This window comes from Parasteatoda tepidariorum, chromosome 8 (genome assembly GCF_043381705.1).
Source record: "Parasteatoda tepidariorum isolate YZ-2023 chromosome 8, CAS_Ptep_4.0, whole genome shotgun sequence".
Classification (NCBI taxonomy): Eukaryota; Metazoa; Arthropoda; class Arachnida; order Araneae; family Theridiidae; genus Parasteatoda; species Parasteatoda tepidariorum.
Window position 1 is genome coordinate 51,859,200 of NC_092211.1, and position 12,371 is coordinate 51,871,570.

The following is a 12,371-nucleotide window of genomic DNA, read 5'->3' on the forward strand; positions in this document are numbered from 1 at the left end:
ACAGCCGCTTTTATTATTATGTATAGATTTTCAATTTATTATCTGAAACTTAAATAAAATATTAAATTTCGCCCGAATATTTAGCTTTAAATTAAAAAAGGTAAAGTTTTAATTCGAGAATTACTTCTCAAGTTTACTTGAAAAGAAAATTCTGGCACTTAATTGAACTGTTTAGTAAAATTTTCTATTTTAAATTCAAACTACAAAAGTTTTTAGCTCCCGTTTGCTATAGAGTCATATAATAAATAATGTATAACTTCAAAAAGTTAATGGAACTTTCTATCTATTAAAATTTATCTGATAAAACATATCCAATATTCATATCTAAAAGTTGAACTTTTTCTTTAAAAACTTCAATGTTTCTACAACACGAAATTTGAAAACGCAGGAAATATATTCTGCTTTGCTCAAACCCAGAGTCAGTGAAACCTCTAAAGTAGCATTCTCACTAAACGCAGTTGCCGCAATTCCAACGCTTAAATACGCCATCTTGGGAGAAGACAGGTTACACGCCTCCTCTTTCTTTATATGTTTCGTATTTAATGGGCAAACTTCTTTTTAAAAATTCCTGCAATGTTTTCTCTTAGATTTGATTTGATTTGCTCATTTACGTCGCACTAGAGCTGCTTAAATACGCTTAAGTAGAACTGCACAATGGGCTATTGGCGACGGTCTGGGAAACATCCCTGAGGATGATCCGAAGACATTCCATCACAATTTAGATCCTCCGCAGAGGGGGTGGCATCCCCGCTTCGGTAGCCCAACGACCCTCACGTGAAGTCGAGCACTTTACGGTAGAACATTTTAACGAGAATCAATACCGCCCACTCTCGGTCCCTACGCAGACTGATCCAAGTGGTCACCCACCGGCACACTGACTGCAGCCAGTGATGCTTGACTTCGATGATCTGCTGGGAAGTCAAGCATTGGAACTATCTTCAATGTAGTTTTCATTTTCATATAGTTTCCTAACTTGAATGTTTTTAATCTACTTGAAAATCAAGACAGAAACTAACGTACTTCCTTCTCCTAGGACTCTCCTCACGCTAATGGTTACCAAGTTAGAGAGTTCTGCTCTGTGCCACTTGTAGCCCGTTTTGATCGCCAATTGTCGTCGTGAGAAAAGGAGAAATTTTTGTTGAGTTTTTCGCCGGAAATTATCTTTCACCTCAGGTTCTCATATTTCTACCCTTGCAATCGGATGTGCTGTAACCGCACAGGCTTAAATGTAGTAGAACAGACTTGCTGCATTTTCAAATCCTAGTTGTAAGAACGTTGAATTTTTAAAGAAAAAGTAATGTAAGATTCAGCAATTTTTTAGCTATTGAAATTATAATGGAATATCCCGTAAGGGAAGATTGACAATCGCAACGGTCAAATACGCCATCTGGGGAGAGACCGGTTTCATGCATTAGACCCTTCTCCCTTCCCTCGCCTCTTCTTTTCAGTTGTATAGGAATGTACTACGATATTTTTTTCTTTCTTAATATTTTTCCTTCTTATTTAATAAAAATATTTTTTAAAATTTCTGTGATACTTTTCTTTATAACTATACTTAATGTAGTTTTCAGTTCCATATAGTTTTGCAACTTAAAAGATTTTAATCTATACGAATATCAAGAGAGAAACTAACGTACTTCCTTCCTCTATGACTCTGGAAAGCGTGTGAAGTATTGTCATAGGTGGAGAATTCTGCTCTACGCCACTTGCAGCCCATTTCGATCGCCAATACGCTTTAAATGAATACATTTGTATTTTTATATTCATTTAGTAAAATAAAGAAATTTTAGACTTTCCTTAAAAAAACTTCTACCACAAAATTTTCAGAAGCATTTTTTATTTATTAGATTGAATGATAAAACCAACGAGATATTTATTTAATTTAAACCTTTAACTTTTATAGCAGTTTTCAATTTTTTAACGCCATTTAATTGATTCTGAATAGCTCATCCGTAGCTTTGACATTATTTCTGCTATCACAGTCATTGCGCTGCAAGAGAGTCTTTGTTCCTATTTGAGGACTGGTCTGCTCTTGAAAACCTAATTTACATGGATTGAATTTTATTTTAAATAATAAGAAATAAATTATGAATTTCTTTTAAAAAAAAAGCCTGCTTTTATTTTGGAAAAGATTTTTACAATGAAAATCGACCACAGACTAAGTTTTAATAATTTAAAAACTTGACACACGCGTTTTGGCTGATTAACATCACTCGATAACTTTCAAACAAACAATAAAAGTAGTGATTGCTTTTCTGATTTAGAGAAGGGGGACTACTGCCAAAACTTCCACTTTTAAGTCTGTTCAGTTTCGACTATAAGGCACATTTTAAAATGACTGACAAACTGGTTTAATTTATTGAAAGCTGGCTGCAATGTGTAAATACACTCAATTTCAGAATTCAAATTTTGGTGACGTCAGGTTAAATATTTCTATTCAAAAAATGACTTAATCGATATAAACGATTAATCTTTATTGTTTTTAATCGTATCAATAATTTAACCTTCTTCCCTTCTCCCTCACCTGTTTCTATCTCCGCAACCGCATTCTAGGTTACATTCTTATTTGTTGATTTAGGATAGGTTTTGGAAAAATCGTCTGTCTGAATGTAGTTTGTTCCAAAGGAGGGTGACATCCATGGGATTTTAAAAATCAGTTGATTTGGTTACATGAAGTTGTGTGAATTGTGATATAAGTTTTTATACTTTGAAGCTTCAAAGCAATTTGGATTACCTTTTAAACTAGTTAAAATATTGTAAGTTTTCAATTTCATTTATTTTCACTTAATACATAGTAGAAAAAAATTTCTAAAATTTTTTCTTTAAAACCTATTTTATAATTTTTTCCAATGATGTAAAAATAAACTTAAATTGTAATTTGGTACACAATTTAATAATGTATAAAATTGTCTGCCTTCTAGACGAACATTAGCTTTGAAAAGTATTATTTATCGTAATAAAATTATTATATTGTCACATTGTGGTGATATTAATTTAATCTGCCCGCACGAAATTTATATTTTCACACTTTCTTTTATTTATAAACTCTTAAGATATAATCTTTTGTCACTTTCTGTGTTTACAGGAAACAATGTCATATTGACTTTGTTTTTCGAAAATTGCTTTGGATATTTTGAACTCTTATTCTATAGGTATTTTTATTTTAAATATTTTATGAGGCTTTATAATAAAAAACTATAGAAACAGTTATAAATTAAACAATTTTATGAATGTTTATAAAATATAGAGCTTTTGTAAGTTCAACCCTTGTAAAAAAGTAATAATGTTATAACAAAGTTGATTTTACAACCTAAATTATTTTATTTCTTAACTTCTCTCGCTTGCTTATAAGTTTTTTTGATTAAGTTCAAACAGGTCTAGACAGCATAAGGTATCTTACTTGTAAACATTTTGAACAACTCCTCTCTATTCTATGTAAATTTCTTTAATTTATCTATTCTATGCATTAATTATAGAACTAACTTCGATTTACACTAAATAAACTTCTGCTGCCTTATATTTTTTACATCAAATAGATCTAGATCATTAGAAAATTTTGCTACCATTAAGCCGCCATAGATTTTCATACTGTTCAACTTCATTTAGATTTAGGCAAAATGTCACTCTTGAAATTTTTTTGGCTGCCATGAAGTTATGTCTATTTTTAACAGTCATTAAAAAGTTTTACTTTAATTTTCAGATAGAGAATTTATTATACTGTAAATAGTATGCTACACTTATATACAACAGTAATTTATAAATCTTTTTAAATTTTGTCATTCACTATATTTTCTCTAAGATTAAATGTATAATAAACCATTTAACAATATGCCGGGCAAACCATACATATTTTATGTTGAATGACTGTTTAGTACTAGTGTTAGCTGACTGCACAGAGAAAAATTTCGTCTTGCTAGAGCAGGGTTTGTAATATACTTTTGAACAATAATTAATTTATGTATTTTAGTTTTTAGGGCTAAAAGTTTTTTTAAAAATACGCATAAATCACTTAATATAAAGTATTAAATGACGTGAAGTAGTGTGCATTTATTATATATAAAAGTTGTTTACTAAATTTAAAGTATACTTTTTTATTAACATTTACAATTTTAACTATGTAAGCAAACAATCTAAAAACAGTAGCTATCCTTTAATTCATTTTACATTCACTACATTTTATATGCTACACATAGTAAATTACAGATATAATTTATCATTGTGGATGTATATAATAATTCATGTAATTTATTGATACGGACCTGGTTAACAAGATTCTAATAAACTTTAAAATATATCAATAATGACTGAACATTAAATAAATAATTTCGCCCACATGAAAGATTTTTTGATTCAATGTCAATAGTCCGATGTTTCATTCTTATCAAGATTCTTCTTATTTTTGATTCATAAATTGGGTTTAAGATAAATCATGAAGTATTTTTACTTAAAAGTTTCTTTGCGAAAAAAATATGTTGGCATTCCATCTGAGAATTCATGTTCCACTTTACATTATTCATATTTTCTTTTTATTCTCAAAATCTCTAACAGTGCAACAGACAAGATGTCTGCAACCTCTGTGCACATAACTCAGCCTTTCTTTCTTTTTTTTCCTTCTTTTTTTACCATTTTTAGACATATAAAACAATCGAAAAATATCTTAGATTTTTATTATTGTGAGACTGGAGTAAGAAAAATTAAATTTTTTTTAAAAATAATTACAATTTGGTCTCATTTTTTTTATTGGCCATTTTGTTAAGAAAAGGATTTGATCTGAAAAACGTGGTGTATCAATTTTAGAAGAATGCTTTTTGAGCAATATGTATATTTTTATAAATATGTAACTTAAATTTATAACTATCAACAAAGATATTTAATCTAAAATTTTTGGTAAATCATTAATAAGACATAATAGCAAGGAAATGTTTGTGTATAACTAGTCTGTCTATTGAAAGAGCTCACATCGCCATATGTTTGGCAATGGGAGTTCTTCTTGGTTTCATATGTCACAGTAAACAGAATAATGATATATTTAAAAAAGAAAAGGGTAACAGAATAAAAAAAATACTTCAAAGGGAAAAATATGTACATATATATGTATATTTATAAATATATATAGAGAGAGCCCTTTCATTCATAAGATACTTCCGCGGTCACAGTGGCCGAGTATTAATGATTTAACAGGGGTCTGTTTAGAGGAAATTTTGGTTCGTTAACAGACCCTTTACAAAATTTATCTTTTAAACGGACCCTTCACAAATTTGTTTATCTTCATTATTGTTTTGTTAATCAAATAAACCATTCCCCGGGAGAACAAAAAAAAGAGGGTTCGAAACAAACTAAGTTTTCGAAGTTCCCCTATGTTTGAATCCCAAATGTAGTATTCTAAAGAAATATTTCTACTTTTACAAACATCGTGTGCGCATTTTTATTGATATTAAATTATAAATTTTTGTTTTTTTTGTAAATAAATAATTGATCAATTTATATTTATTCATAAAATTAATTAATTGAATATTATGTAAATGAAAATTAATTTCTGGCAATTTTTTAAATAAAATATTATAAATTTAAGAATTGTTTAAGTTTATTTAATGCGTAACACATTATAAGTGATACATTACTAAGTTGTGTTGTTATATGTCAATTGAAATTATTAAAAATGTGAGTGATTTTGTTTCCATTATTTGTCCGAAATGAATATTCTGTGTTGAGCAGTATAGGCTAAATACCAAATAACAGGACCCCATTTGCACAAATTCACAAAAGCAGAACCCTGGTTGAAAAAATGTAACTTAACGTGTATTTTATATTCACAAATTATGAATAGTTTTTTTTTACAATTTTACAAAAACAGGACCTTTCACAAAGTGTCTGTACAGACCCCTGTTTAACCAATTTGTGACCAGAGTTTCTGCTGAAGCTTCAGCTGCTATACATATTGGGCTTCAGCATAGAACGCCCAAAAAATGTTTATGCTAATATTTTATCTCCATACACTTTAATTTTCTTAGTTTCATACAACATTTTCAGCTAGCTTAGTGTTAATCAAATGAAGTGAGATTAATTAACCTTGTTTTTAATAGAATGATAACCTTGTTTTAATAGAATGGGAATTATTAACGTAGTAGACATTTTATTATGTATACAAAGGATTATTACTTTCACACCCACCTTAAATCTAAATTCTAAACTTTTTTCTTCTTCATAATTAAAAGTCATACAATTTATTCTAAGTTATAAAGAATAAATTTTATGATTTTAATGATATAGAAAAAATATTTAGAGTTTAAATTTAGGGTTGTTGTGCAAGGGCAACGAGCACCTTCCTCATATTTTGGTTTATAAAAAACATTAAAAATTCCATTTTTTATTATTATTTAATTTTCTGATAATTCTTTGCATGCTGTATAATCCTGAGTTACTGTTAATAATCTGGATCAATGACTATGAAATTAGTTAAATTTGGGTGACAGATTAATGTATTAAAAAAAACGAAAGCTGAAATGTTATAACTATTAAATAAAATATAATATTAAAATAAGCTTCCTAGAGCTACCTATTATGTGCACAACTGCCCTAGTAGATAGATAAACGAAGAGTGACCCAAAATGTCAGAATTTCAAACTTTAGCAAACTTAACATATTTTATATAATTTTAAAGCTTAAATTGTATTTAGTTAATACCTTTATTTTTAACTCATAACTCTGGTTTCATTTTTCACAGAACTAAGGTCTTATTTAAATATTCTATTTTAATATTTATAATAAGATATTTTCAGCATTTAACCTATTTTGGTTATTTTTGGTAACATAATATACAGAAATAATAATTCTTTGGAATTTTTTTTGTTGTTGGTGATTTTAGAATATTAATTGGCTGATTGTTTGTTCCACTTGTGACAAAAATTTAGCAAAGATAAATTTTTTGTTAAAATAAATCGATATTTAAAAAAAAAAAAAATTCCTGATCCTTTTATCGCTGTTAGTAACAAATTAAATAACTTGAACAATTTTTTTCAAAGCATGCAGTTTTTTAAAAAAATGGATGTTGCAGGCTTAACATTTTGTGTAACGGAAGTAACATATTTACGTTGCTGCGTCCGCATCAAATCCAGAACTTGGATTAAGAAAAAAATAAAGTAAATGGCACTCAGATATAAACATTCAAATATATTTGAGAGAGACCAAACTCTTTTATTTCTAAACTTTTGTTCTTTTTAATTATTTCAAATTTCCTTTTTATATATCGTTTAGAATGTATTATATTTATAAGGTAGATATTTTCAGATGAAATGTTTATAATATTTTGAAAAGAAATTGCATTTTAAATATTGGCAGTATTATTTGGTGGTAAGGCTTGTAATTAATGATGGTCCGTTGGTCCAAGACCATTAAAATGCGACTCAGACCACCATAAAATAATTAGCAGTGGCTCCCAGACTAGCAATCATTGATGTTTTGCTGTTTTTGATTTTCGATATTCGGTTTCATGTTTTTGTCACAGAATTGCATATTCCAGTTTCTCACAAAATTGCATATTCCAGTCTCAATATTGCATACTTTGCATGTTGATGCAAACTTTTTGGTTTTCTTCACAAAATTGCATATTTCATGATAACTGTGGCATTACACAAACTCTGTATTATAATTTTTTTTTTATATAAATTCACTTTAACTTAACCAATAAAGACAGGTATATGGACCAGTGATAATTTGTACAGACTAGTTGTATCTTTAAGTTACACAGGTCCTTCAGACCAGTGGCTAAATTTTTAAAAGTTTCTACTCTTTATGTTGAATTGATTAAATATTTAAATTTGGCGGCAGAAAAGTTTCTAAATAGCAAGAAATATGAACGCTTTTCTTCTTTCCTTTTAATGTAAAATTGAAGACTATATAAGTTCTAAAATTTTTAATGAGCTACGAAATTTTGACTACAAATAAAGATAAGGAAAATAATTTTATTATATTTTTGTAAAAATAGTGACATTTATGGGTTATATTATTATTCCATGCAGCTGTTCTGAATTCAATTTAACAATCGCTAAAACATCAAAGTGTTTTAACCTTATCGAAATTTCTATTTCTTGAACATAGTTACAAAAAAATAGAGCAACATCTTTACTTTCGAGAATGCAAAAATCAGATAAGAGATGTAGATTTTAGTGAGCTTTAGTATTATGCAACTGCAAAGCGAAGTACAAAGTGCTCACTGGACAAATGTCTAGTATGCCATGAACACAGCAGTTGCATACAATGTATGAGGAATATACCTATTCAAATAGAATACTCTCAGATCCTTTGCCTTATGACTATTCATAGATCTGAGAAAAACTGCCCGATCCTCATATGTCAGTATTTTTTTTTTTTTTTTTTTTTGATGGTGCAGTATAGCATCTTTAACAACGGGCAGAAAAATTTGAATATTGTTTTAGGAAAAACTTAACTTTTCTGATCTTTCTCCAAAATAAAGTTCATTGCGGCATTGTGAATTTCTTTCGTAACAATTAAAATATATGTATTTTTTTCTTATTTAATCGTAAACATAATCAAAAAACGAACGTCTTCATAAATCTTTTAAGTAATAATTTTTTTTTTTTTATGAGCGAAGTATACGAAAAATATTTGTTTTACTCAGAAATTTGTTCATAAAATTCGTTCTTGCTTATCAAATATGTTCATTAAATCATAAAAGCTGTTTATCTTTAATTATAAATCATTTTCCTTTCGTAATCTTTTATTAGCTAATCTTTATCTTATTTCCAGAAGATTAATCTTCTTATTAATCTTCTTTCGTTACTGACGTTAATATGCCCTACTGGTATTATGGTAATTGGTGCAGTTTTGATAAGAATTCTACAGCGGGTTTTCCGTAATTTCAGAAATTATTTTTTTCAGTGGTAGCAGAGATAGTGTATTAATACTATAAGATTTATAAATATTTTAGTAGTAAATTAAAAGTCAGATCGAGAAATGCCCACGCTCCAAAAATCTTATCAAGTTCTAATAAGAATTCTATTTTTTTTTTTTTAAAAAAATTTCAGCTTTAGTTGGCTGTAACTGATAAATGTATTTTTAACCAAACTCTGAAGGGTTATGTAATATATTGAAGGGTTATGTTATGTAATATGTTCCAAATATACTAGTGTAGGTATAAAATATTATATTGATATATTTGCTGATTATTAAGACGGCACCAATACTTAGCAGTTTTCATACTGATACTTTAGAAATAAGCGTTTTACGGTCCTCGAAAGGGATATGTACATTAGAAAGTTACTTGATTGTGCAATAGCATCAAGCGAAGTGATACTAAATACATTTTATTTTTGTTCTAATGGGTTCTAACTACAAGCAACGGGTTTTGCTTACTTCAATAACGCAAAGCCACCAAAAAGGGCAAGAAAGTGGAAGAACCAGGAAAGTGATATTTTCAGAACTAAAAAAAAAGTTGAATCCGAACTATTTTATTACCAGTTTATTAGAAAGAGGGACAAATATTTCTTTTTTGTTTATTTACCCCTTCCTAATTTGAAATAAAAATCATACGTGCATACTGAAAACTGATATTACTTATGTTAAGATTTGAGTGAAGGCAAAAACAGTTCTGTAACATTAAACATATCCGTATTGATACAACCACTTTTTTATTTTCTCTGATTCATTAATTCTCCTAAAAATTTCACTTACCTGGTTCTTCCACCAAGTTCTTTAATTGTAATGGTATATGATTTTCAGTTTTGAGCATGATTTCGTAGTGTTTCTCAATACTGATTTATGAATTTTTTAATCTCCCCGTGTGAAGAACGGGTATTCAGCTAGTAATATAATAATTAAAAAGTTAGTAGCATCGTTTTAAAATAACATGCTGTACGGCATACACTTGACGATAGTACTTAATAATTTAATTATCATTTAATCAAATAGCATTTTGAGAAATGCTTAGAAATATTTTTTCATTCCTATTGTTAATTATTCACTCAACAAAACATATTGATGCTGTAAATCCAACCAATTTTTTTTATTTTTGAAAAATGTTGGCCTGAATATAATTTTTACTGTAAATAAAAGTTAATGAAATTCTGTGTTTATTTTCACATTATCTTGATCAATTAAGTTTTTAGTGATAGACAAAACAAATTATTGAATATTATCTGCAACTAAGATTCCGTGGGTCGTTGACCTCCGCAGGAGAAATTTGTCGTAATATTGTCGAATAAAGATACCTAAATCAAATTTTGATTCCATTCGAGCCACGTGTGAGTGGGGCAAGCACGACAACGTTGTATTTGAGTTCACTGTTATGTTTGCGGGCCAAACATGTACCTGAAGGCTCTCCCTCCCTGTATCCAACCTCTGGCTGTTTCCCACTGTTGTACGAGAGAAAAGAGGTACGCACATTCCTTTCCTCTATCGTCTGACATTGCAAGTTTTTCTTGGTTTTCTTTTTTTTTTCTTCATCGTCCCTTATTAGCAGCAAAGCACACACATGAGATTTGGAACTGGTTTTCTTTTTGTTCGTATTAGTAAAAACTTTAACCTCCCGCTTGTTTCAGTTTTGTTTTCCGCTTATTATATTGTTATGGAAAAAATGTTGTTGATCGCGCATTGGGTTGTATTTCTGACATTCTTTATGTATTTCTAATTTAATCAGCAGCATCCAAAATAATTCATTTCAGTTAATTTTCTTTTAGTTTTCTTTCTATATGATTGTTTTTTTTTATCGGTAATCACCTGTTTCTTAATATAATATATTGATTATTAATATAATATAATATATTGATTATTAATATAATATAATATATTGATATGGTGATTGAGTTGTCCAGTATAGAAATGCTAACACGATATACTTTTTGTGAAATCTGAGACTTTTTTATATTTATTATTAACTGTCGGAAATTTTGTGAACATATATATTCTTTTTAAGATTTATCAAGATTCTTTTTTTTTTTTTTTTAGAATGAAATGTAAAAAATTCAGTAAAACGAAAACTATTTTAATTATGTAATGCTATATCATGTTTTGTAACTTTGATGCACAGTGTGAAAAAAGAAAAAGTACAGTGTAAGAAAAAGTAGAAAATTATTCTGAATAACTTATGATTTTATGATCGGATTTTTGTGAATTTAAATTTAATGGTTCGGATGTGTGACGATATTTTAAGTTACGAAATCAGGCTTAAAAAAATAGAACAGAATAAACAAACCTTTTTTCGATATATTTTAACTACATTACTTCTTTAAAATCGATGTCGGAATAACTAGTCTACCAATCTTAAGTATTTTTCTTAAGAATATCATAAAAATTTTTTATAGTTATTTGTGAAGAATTGTTATTATTGATAGTTTTAATTATTCTTATTGATCCGTGGTGGCTCAATGGATAGAGCACTCGCCTCCCAATGAGGCGAACCGGGCTCGAATCCCAACGATGGCATTGTTGATATGAATTCGCACCCGGCTCGCACCAACCACAGGTACTGATCTAAAATATCCTCAGTGGTAGACCGTGGGATTAGTCTCTTTAACGTCAGACTAACCATGGGAGGTTTTCGTAGTTTTCTTTCTCATGCAACGCAAATGCGGGTTAGTTCAGCAAAAAGACCTCCACAAAGGCAAATTTTTCCCAATACTTGATCCAGGAGTTCCCTTGTCTTCCGGATTGAGTTCAAAATTACAAGGTTATCGAATTGAACATCGATTGTCATAAACCACAAAGATAGGATCAGTTGTTCAACGACTGTAATAAAATAAAATTATTTCTACAGATGCTCATGTCTAGAGCCCATGACTGAAAATATTGCATATCTATTCAATTTTAAGCTACGTTACGTAACACTAAAATGTCCAAAATATCCCATTTTCTAGTTGTTATTCGGCACTGGGATTTTCCCACCGCATAAACGTATACTTTGCTTATCGAGTGTTTAGTGTTGTTTACTTTTGCTGCGGATGTGCTTAGCGTTGTTTACTTCAGCGATTTCAAAACAGCTCAATTATTGTATAACCATAAAAATAATTTTGTTAAGCACTTAATTTTAATAGCAATAACTATCATTTTAAGTTTCTAATGAGAATATTTTAACAAAAATGTTTTTCTCAAAGTTTGCCTTGATATTGTTGCTTTACAAGTTATAAATATTAAGATTTCCCTAAACATTGTTTAGATGGCTCTAATTTGTCTTGTCCTTTTAGTATCGTATAAGCTACTTATGGGGAAATTTGCTATAAAGGGGTGTCGGAATTTTTTTAATTGCATCAATCCAAATTTCGAGACCTATCCGTACAATAATTACAGACACAAACATTGTTCTAATTAGTCTTGTTCTTTCAGTATCGTATAAGCTACTTATGGGGAAATTTGCTAAT

General features: G+C 29.0%; 1 protein-coding gene across 6 annotated transcripts in view; it reads left to right on the forward strand.

The window, feature by feature from the left end:
- Positions 1–12,371, forward strand: part of LOC107444215 (ras association domain-containing protein 8) — a 376,108-nt gene that overhangs the window by 303,754 nt on the left and 59,983 nt on the right. For 5 of the 6 annotated variants that reach the window (XM_071183995.1, XM_071183999.1, XM_016058302.4 and 2 more), the window contains exon 1: positions 2,518–2,756. The exons of the other annotated variant lie outside the window; for it this stretch is intronic. The gene's annotated coding sequence lies outside the window, so the exon portion shown is untranslated. Of the gene's footprint in view, positions 1–2,517; positions 2,757–12,371 lie in introns of those variants that run through there. 6 annotated transcript variants of the gene reach the window in all.